The sequence below is a fragment of the Lupinus angustifolius genome, chromosome LG06 (assembly GCF_001865875.1).
Source record: "Lupinus angustifolius cultivar Tanjil chromosome LG06, LupAngTanjil_v1.0, whole genome shotgun sequence".
NCBI classification, from domain to species: Eukaryota; Viridiplantae; Streptophyta; class Magnoliopsida; order Fabales; family Fabaceae; genus Lupinus; species Lupinus angustifolius.
Genome location: NC_032014.1, coordinates 14,960,164 through 14,970,613, shown reverse-complemented (window position 1 = coordinate 14,970,613; position 10,450 = coordinate 14,960,164).

Here is a 10,450-nt window from a genome sequence, read left to right as displayed (position 1 = left end):
CTGTGAGACACCCGTGTTCTCACTTTCTCGTCCATCCAGCGTCTGCCACGTGGCGCTATCCAGATAGCATCTTTGTCTCATCCATTCTTTAGGCAGCACATCAAGCACTTACAATGCTCCCTGTTGCACAGGATTATAGCTAAACCAGGTTTAGTTATTTATTTATTTCTTTTATGTTATGTTTATATTAATATGCATAATTAAACTATAACCTATTAACAAATCAAAAATGTCATTTTTATTTATTTATTATCTTCCAGAATTTTGTTTGTAACAAAATAAAAATAAATTAATTTTTTTATTTGTGTTTATAATAATAATAATAATAGCCAGAAGTGGTAAAGTTCTATTTATTAGATAATTATTAAATATTGTTTTATGACTCATTTTTAGCAAGTAATAAATTTCTATTTTTTTTTCTGTAATTAAATAAAAAATTTGCTATTTGCACAAATTCAAAATATGGTTCAATTTAAAAATTATTTTTAATAAGAGTGGTGTAATTTGAAATGATTTCACATAATATTATTTACAACAAAATTAAATTTTTTGGGATCAATCAAAGGGTGGAGGCAAGTCGTGTTTACACTTCTTGTCCTCATATCATTCTTGAACGGTCACGTTACGACACTTCTTTTCATTCGATTAATTCCCAAATTAATAATAAAAATACTAAAAATTATTTTAATGCTTAAATTAATAATGAAAAGCCCTAAAAAATTATTATAGTTATTTTCAAACCTTTTTAAAAAGGATGCGGTGCGGACATTAGTTTTTGTTGCTTCATCTTTTTTAAGGAGTTAATTATTTTACCGACAAACCATTTTAAAATTAGAACTACGTATGTCTTGATTTCCGAATATGTATTGAAATACGTAGGAGCAAGTAATATTGTCAGACTTAAAAATAAAAATAAATAAATATTTTGTTCTACACAAATTTAAATTTAAATAATTCAAGGGTATTTAAATCATACAATTCGCAAGGGTACCGTTTAATTACTGGCGGACGGGGTGTTAATACCTTCCTCGATCCGTAATCGACTCCCGAACCTGGATATCACAATCCAAAAAGCCCAATGTGATGGGGCTTTAAAGATTTTTCTACATTTTTAACCATAAAATGTAGTGGCGACTCTAAGAGGTCGTGTAACTGAAAATCGGGGGCGCGACAACTATCCTCACTTGAAATAATATTTCGAAGCCAAAGGCACAATCGGAATTCGATTCCGAGCTACGGAACTCAAAACACATTTTTGGGCCGAATTCGGACGAATTTGGGCCCGACAGCAGTCCAAAAACATTTCGTCGCATAAGATTACGGAAATTTACCACAAGATATGAATTCACAAAACAAGACTAACACTCAACTATTTTTTAGCCTAATTCATTACCGATTAATTTCTAAAATTAATTTTTTTTAAAATAAATAATTAATAAAATATATGAAATTTTCACGGTGTTACATCATCCATATAAACTAAGACAACAATGATTAATTCCTTAGAATTCCATTTAATGAATAATGAATGATCACCTCTGGACTTATGATAGTCGTGTTCTATAATAAAGTTAGACAGTTTTGCAAACCATTGCCTAGTAGCATGTTTGAGGCTATAGAAGGATTTTTGCAGCTTACAAACTTGATTGGTTTGAGTGCTGGAAAGGCCATGAGGAACAACCATGTAAAATTATTCATGTAAATCTCCATGAAGAAAGACATTGTTCACATCTAATTGCTTAAGGTACCAATTATGTATGGAAGTTAAGGCTAACACAAGTCTAACAATACAAATCTTAGCAACAGGTGAAAAGGTCTCAAGATAATCTACCCCTCATGTTTGAGTGTATCCTTTTGCAACTAATCTGGCTTTATGCCTTTCAATGCTTCCATCAGCCTTGTACTTAACTTGGAATACTCACTTGCATCCTATAACAGTTTTGTCTTTGGGTAAGTTGGTCATGATCCAAGTGTTATTTTGCTGGAGAGTAGTCATTTCTTTGTTAATAGCTTCCTGCCACTGAGGGAACTTAATGGCTTGAGAATAAGTCATTGGTTCAATGTTAGTGGTTATGGAAAGAATTCTAGACTTATGCTTGTGAGATAGTTCATCATAGCCTAGATAGAAAGTCAATGGATACTTAGTATTAGAGGTAGGTAAGTTGGTCTTATTGATCAAAGCACAATGATAATCAAAGAGATAGGTATGTGTCTTAGTAGCTCTATTACTTCCTCTAAGATCTTGATTTTCAGATGTCCTAGGAGATTGATTATCTATCTCATCATTAGTTCTTCAATATTATTCATATTTCTAAGCATATGTGGACTAGTGTCATCAAATATGAAGGGATCAGGTGAACAGGTTTCACGTAAGGTTTTATCAACTTCAACATCAGAGGAGTTTTGAGGGATGTAAGAAAAACATTGCTCATAGAAAATCACATTCCTACTAACCTCTATGCCTTATGTAGAGATATTGAGACCAATATACCCCTTTACTCCTTCCTTATATCCAAGAAAAAAGAGATTTGTTTGATCTAGGATCAAAATTACCCCTAGAATGACCATGTGTGCTAACATAGCATAGACATCCAAAAACTTTTAGGGAATGCATGTTGGGCTGAACTTTAAACAACATCTCGTGAGGAGTCTTATTATTAATGATAGAAGTGGGAAGGATATTGATTATATGAACAAAATGCTTTAGAGCAAAAGACCAATATTTTTTTGGTAATCTGCTCTAAATCAATAGAGCTCTTGCTACATTCAAAAGATGTTGATGCTTTCTTTCAACCACTCCATTCTATTGAGGAGTGTAGATGCATGTGGTTTGATGCAGAATCCCTTTATTAGAATAAAAGGTTTTCATATTGAATTCAAGACCATTATCACTCCTAATGGTCTTAACCTTAACTGTTAGTTGGTTTTCTATCATTAACACAATGTCTTGTAGATTTTTAGAGGTTTCATCCTTAGACTTCATCAAATATACCCAAGTGTACCTGCTATAGTCATCATCTACTATGGATAGAAAATATTTATACCCTTGGACAAAAGGTATAGGAAAGGGGTCCCATATGTCAACATGTATTAGTTCTAATCTATGTAAAGATTGAGTGTTGCTTAAAGGAAAGGGCAACTTCTTCTTCTTAGCTTGATGACACACATCACATATGTAATCTTTATTGAATTTAATAAAAGGAAAATTGTTCTTTATTTCATTCATACAATTATGAGATGCATGTCCTAAGCTAAAGTGCTATATATTGGAATCAGATATTGAATCATAGAAGCTTATAAAATGTAAACACTCAGAAGCTTTCAACACATATAGGTCATTGATTGATCTAACTGAACCAATCATCCTCCAAGACTTCTTCTCCTGAATTTTACCGCAATTGGCATCAAAAGACAATATACATTCACAACTTAATGCAAGTCTAGAAATGACATTTTGTGCTATTGAAGGTGTCATTGGCCATGTTATCCAAGAAATCATTATGTTGTTGGCTCTTTCTCATGCTCTATATATTGGAGCTATTTTTGTAGGCATCTTGATTGTTCCATCCACAAATGGAAGTTTCATCTTGGATATGAGGCTCATCCTCATTGCTTTTTTCTATTGATGGTAGTTCTCACCATTCATAGGAGGTGAGACAAGTGCACTAGCTAGATTCTCCGAAGGATGAACATGATATAGTGAATCTGGATCTTGAGTTGGGTTTAAGAGTGTATGTGTGGTATTTGGGTTGGAAGATATGTCAAAAGACATGGTGAATGTAGCATAGCTCTAAAAGAGTTCTGATACCATATGAAAAAGTTTGAACACGAAGGTTGAATTTAGAGTGGTAAAATTATCCACAGTCCATCCAAATTAAATTCATCCAAATTCATTTGTTAGAGCTAATAGATTTAAATGAATATAATTCAATGTATATTGTTGATAATGGATGGATTCAAATCCAACAATTATATTCAATAGATATCCATTTGGATGGATATCCAATTCATCCAAAAAAATAAAAACAAAAATCTTTGTTCTCATAAAGCAACATGCAGACCCAATAAAGAAGACATATACATATATTTTAATTAAACCAGTAGATATGCATATATTTTATACTAATATTAAGGTTGAAAAATCAATAAAGAAGACAATAACTACTTAATATTGTATACTAGTAGTATGATGGTCCAACCAGTAGTTCACTAATTAAACTGCGTACCGGTGAAGTTAGATATACATATATTTTATACTAATATTAAGGTTAAAAATCAATAAAGAAGACAATAACTACTTTTGTTTATACCACTTGTTAAAAAATGTATATTGTAGACCATGTTTTAGATGTATAAAAAATGTAATAGTTATGTGTTTGATCATCCATACCAATATTTTGGTAAAAATAAATCATTTTGACTAAAAGATAATTTTAAATGAAACCAGCTGGTATGACTGATATGATTCAAATTGAAAACCGACCGATATGATCGGTTTTTATCGGTATAATTGCATAACCGATATAAATATTGTATCATAATGGTATTAAGACTGGTTTACCAGTTGAATTGGCCTGCACAAACTGAATTTGATATTAGTGATAGAAATTGCTCTCTTTCTAATAAAAAGATTCTTTCAACAATATTATCCTATTTATCAAAGCATTCTTTGAAAAAGTTTAAATAATGATTGATATAACATTTTTGTATCATGATTGAGCACAAGATAAAATGCATAATTGCATAATACAATATCTCTAATCTCACCTACACTTTTGCATTTCAGAGCTTTCACAATTGAATTTAAATACTGAGATTTAAAAAAAATACTTTTTTTAAAAATGTTTTTTAAACTGATTGTAAAAAAATTTATTAAATAATAATTTTTAAAAGGATTTTTTTCCTTCAAAAAATACTTTAGTTCAAATTTAAAAAATGGATTGAATATTCATCCATCCGATTTTTATAATGGATATATGGATGGAATGGATGGATTAGAATCCATTGGATATGGATGAATTGAATAATTTAGAAATGTGATTTTATGTATTTATATGGATTGGTGGATGACGTTTCAAGATCCAAATCCATATACATTCAATTGCCACCTTTAGTTGAATTCTTCTCACGAAAGGAGAAGAATGAAAAAGTGAATGATGAAGAATAATAGAGAAAAGCATAACGAAAAATGATCTTTATTGACTTATGAATTGATTGATTTAAACAAGTATTGATTCTCCATATTTATAGGTGGGAGAATATCAACAACTAAAATAACTAACTAACCAAAAAGTCGCGTGTGAATAATGTAAAAATATAGAATCAAAATGATAGCTTGTATCACAAGCAACAAGGAACACAATGATGTGTCTACAATTCTGACCAAGGATGTTGCATAACCTTGGAACTTAGCTGGTGCGTGGCCTTGACCGAGGAAATAAGCTTGGTTTGGTGCATCTAATGCATGGCTCTGGCCTTGACTGATGACTTGATCTGGTGCATCTGATGCATGAATCTGGCCTTGATCGAGGACTTGTTCTGGTGCATCTGACGCATGGCCCTAGCTTTGACCGAGAAATCATGCATGGCCTCGGCCTTGGCTGAACCATTGGAAACATCTATCTTAGTCACAATGCATAGACGTTGACTGAGATGTGTGAAATTGGCTTGGACAGCCTTGCACCTAGACTCGGTTAGAGGCAGGAGATGAGCCAATCTTGGCACACCAACTTCTGGCCTAATTCCTGGCATATGCACATTTCCCTTGAGCTTGGACACATGATTATTGGTCTTGGTTGACTTTTATTTCATTGTGTTTGCATTAATTCTAGACAAATCATTCATGGCAGCATTAACATTAGTGATAATAGCATGATAGGATTCATTTTTATCTTTTAGTTTTGATAAGTTTAATACTTAGTAAAAAATATTTAAATTTGGAACAATAAAAAAAATAAGGACAACATTCACTATTTTCATCCTGTATTAGAGAAGATCTCGTTTCACAATAAGGTAATAACAGTTAGTTGTTTTTTGTCATGTAGAACCATTTTTCATCTATTTGTACAATAATATGCATGCTCTTAAAACTTTGGATCAGGAGAATGTTTCTTTCCTCAAGCATGGACAAGAAAAATATAAGACGAAGTTTCATTTTATCTTCCTTCATATGTGGCTAAGTGGCTGTAGTCCATTTAAATGCCGACATCAGACCGCATCTTTCAAATATTTCATCAATATTATCTTGGTAATTCGGGCTCATAGATTGCTACACTTCTTTAACGAAATGTCACTCACTTTCTAATATATATCTTAAAAATCTTTTCTGCCACAGATTTTTGCTTTCTTATGGCAAGCATCACTCCCTTTATTTATCTGCCTCCAAATCCTATAAATGACATTTGTACACACCAAATAGGAAGAAGTCACCTAATTAAGTATGTATGCATTGTAACGCCAATTTTTGGGTATATTCATCAAGCACATACAATGACAATGTATTCAAATATGGGCTTAATATTAATCCTTAATGTAGTAATATGGCAATAAGAAAAGGTTGTAAGTCTTTATTTTGTGTTTTAATGTTAGTCTTGATCAATGAAGATCATATGCAAGTCTATTTGGTTACTTTGATATATCTCCATCAATTATCGTAAGAAGTATATAGTCTTCATGTTCGACCTCCCCTATATAAAACTAATTTTTTTTTTTAGCCATACGCATCTTTTATCTCAACGTCCACTCAAGTATCATCTTCCATAACTTCATAGTATGGCTCATGAGCTTAATCCCTATATAGTTTACACAAATTTGTATTTTATCCTTGCTCTTGTAAATAGGTACTAAAATGTTTCTCATCCACTCATTTAGCATCTTCTTATACCACTAGATATCATTAAACAACTTTGTGAGCCAACTAATGTCATGCTATCTTATAACCTTCAAGACTTCAATAGGCATATTACTTGGTCTAACCGCTTTGTCATTCTTCATCCTCTTCAAACCTTATTTCATATTCAACTCCCAAATTCTATGATAAAATGTATAACTTTGATCAACCTATTTTGTTTCTAGTCTATCATAAAGCAAGAGATTGTATTCCTCATTGTAAAGTTTGTTAAAATAGTTCTTTAATATCTTTGTCATTTGCCAAGACTTTTCAACCTTCATCTTTAATGTATTTCACTTGGTCCAAGTCTCTTGTTTTTCTTTCCCTAACCTTTACAATCACATAAGCACTATTTTCACCTCCCATGGTACTTAGAGATTTGTATAAGAAATCATACACTTTATATTTATCTTCGCTCACAACTTTATCGATATCTTTCTTAGCTACCTTGTATTTTTTTTCTCCATATTTTCGTATTTTAAAAAAACGACCATGATTTATAACATTCTCTTTTCACATCTTCTTTTCTTTATTCCTAATTCTTTTGATCATATTCTCCTACACATCATTAACATTTCGTTGTGCCTCTCATATATGTTGTTACCGTAGCTTGCAGCAATTCTAAAGGGCACGAAATAATACTTACTGCCTGAGTCATGACCAGGTCGCTCTCTTTAAGACGTTCTGTGGCACTGCCCAAAATGTACAAGCAAACTATCAACCATACCATCCCCAGGATAAAACAGTCCAGATCTCTGTTATCGAATTCTTACTGCACTGTAAGAACCGATCACAAATACCCCCACCACAATATGGCTACCAGTGCCAATTCTCGAAATTACCCACAATATGGCTACCTGTGCCAATTCTCTTCCCACAATACTGACTACCAGTGTCAGTTCTCGAAATCCTACTTTGGCTGTTTGTGCCAATTATTAAGTGTCACGGAAAGAAAGGGGGAGAAGGTTGCCGGAAATGCATCGGCAGAGTATTAGAGGGGAGAAAGAAAAGTTGAGAGGAAATGTCTTCAACTTGCTGCAAGTTATAATAAAGGGAGAAAACATCTATTTATAACATGAGATTTTTTTCATGTTTCTCATTTCTCCAATGTGGGACTTGGGAGATGTTTTTTTTTCAAAACTCTTCTATGTGGGACGTGAGAGTTGTTTTTTTCAAAAACTCTTCTATGTGGGACTTGGGTGTTTTTTATATTTCACACCCAAAAGTTCCCACTAATGGTTTTCAACAAACCATGTTCCAACAATCCCCCACTTGAAATTAAAAAACGATTTCCGAGAATATTTGTGGTCTCAATAAGATTGTGCATAAACAAAGGTGTCATGCGACTTGAACCTTTGCATAGTGAATAAGATCCAGATTTTACTAGAGTGACTCGTAGTCTTGAACTCTATCTCCAGCATCAAACCACACACAACCTTTTCAAAGGTGTATTCTGTAAAGCCCGTGCGTTAAAGGCCATGCACATCTATCCCATTATAGTGAACGCTCTAGAAATTTATGCCCCTAAATTTCATAGGAAGCGGCCCCCACTTCCACATTGACATAGGTGAGTCTATCAAGAGTACTATTGTAGCCTAGGTACTCCACTCCAATTGGAGTATAGATCTCATTAAGAGTTTAACTCATCCTTACATATGTTGCAGGAATCATGCTTCTCATAATTTTATAGCATGCTCATTCTCATATCACTTCACAACTTGTTATTACTCATTGAACCTATTTCTTCGGATCTCCAGTCAGTTAGGTCGGGTTACCATCATGAGTGATCTTTGGTCTAAGGGAAATAGTCCCATACTCTTAGAAATATAATGGACTTTCTCTCTAGCTAGTCCTTTCATCAAAGGATCTGCTAAGTTATTCTCAGTGCGTACATGATCCACTCTAACAGCTCCTATAGAGAGTAACTCTCTAATGGTGTTGTGCTTACGATGAATTTGTCGTTTCTTACCATTATAAAAGTTGTTCTCAATTTTTGCAATAGTCGCGGTACTATCACAATGGATCAACACAGCTGGAATCAGTTTTTCCCATAGGGGAATCTCTGCAAGCAAGCTTCTCAGCCAACTTGCTCCTTCACTAACTGTTGCTAGTGTTATCATCTCAACTTCCATAGTGGATTGAGCCAGAATAGTCTAATTATTTGACTTCCAAGAAACAGCCCCACCAGCTATGCTAAATATATAGCCATTGGTTGCTTTGGAATCATCTGAAAGAATGTTCCAATCAGCATCACTGAATCCTTCTAGAACAGCTGGAAACCTTCGGTAATGTAATCCAAGGTTCATTTTTTTATTAAGGTATCTCATTACCCTTTCAATATTATGCCAATGCTCCATACTTGGTCTACTGGTAAACCTACATAATAATCCCACAACATAGGCAATGTTGGGTCTAGTGCAATCAGTGGCATACCGAAGGCTGCTAATGATGTTAGCATATTCAGCTTGTCTTACACCTTCACCAGTGTTCTTAAAACATTTTACACTTGGATCATATGGTATGCTAGCAGGTTTACAGTCAAAGTATTTATATTTCTTTAGGATCTTTTTCACATAGTGAGATTGATCCCAAGAAATTCCTTCTTTTGACCTAGTAATTTTATACCAAGGATTACACTTGCCTCTCCAAGGTCTTTCATATCAAAGTTGTTACACAACAATGATTTCACATTATGCACAACATGAATGTTGGAACCAAATATGAGTAAATCGTCTACATAGACACATATGATAGTGTAAATGTCATTTTCTGAGTTGTAATAAATGCATTTGTCACTTTCCTTCACCTTAAACTCATTCGAGACCATTAAAGTCATTAAAATTTTCATGCCACTGTTTAGGTGCTTGCTTAAGACCATACAACATGCTTAAGACCATACAGTGACTTATCTAACTTGCAGATCTTATTTTCTTGCCCATGTATTACAAAACCTTCAGGTTGTTCCATATAGATTTCTTCTTCCAAATCACCATTTAAAAAGGCAGTCTTAACATCCATTTGATGTACTAATAAATTATGTATCACCGATTGATATTAGTACTCTAATGGCTGTTATTCTAGTAACAGGTGAAAATGTGTCGAAGAAATCTACATTTTCTCTTTGTCTGAAACCCTTAGCTACAAGGCGAGCCTTGTATTTATCCACTGTGCCATCAGGTTTCAGTTTCTTTTTCAATATCCACTTACAACCAATAGGTTTGCAGCCAAGAGGCAAGTCAGCTAAATGTCAGGTCTTGTTAGACTCTAGAGAATCCATCTCATCATTTATGGCTTCTTGCCACAAATCAGCATCCAAAGAAGTCAAAGCTTCTTGGAGCAGTCAAAGCTTCTTGGAGTGTTTATGGATCATCTTCTAATGTATAGCCCATATAATCAGGTCCATACTCTCTAGCAGTCCTTACTCTCTTACTTATTCTAGGTTCTATTTCTAACTCATTGTTATTATCATTATTCCTAATCATAGGTATGTGACAAGTTATTGTGCCCCCACTATTCCTCAATTTAAAAGGGAATTTCATTTCATTGAAGTCAGCATCATTA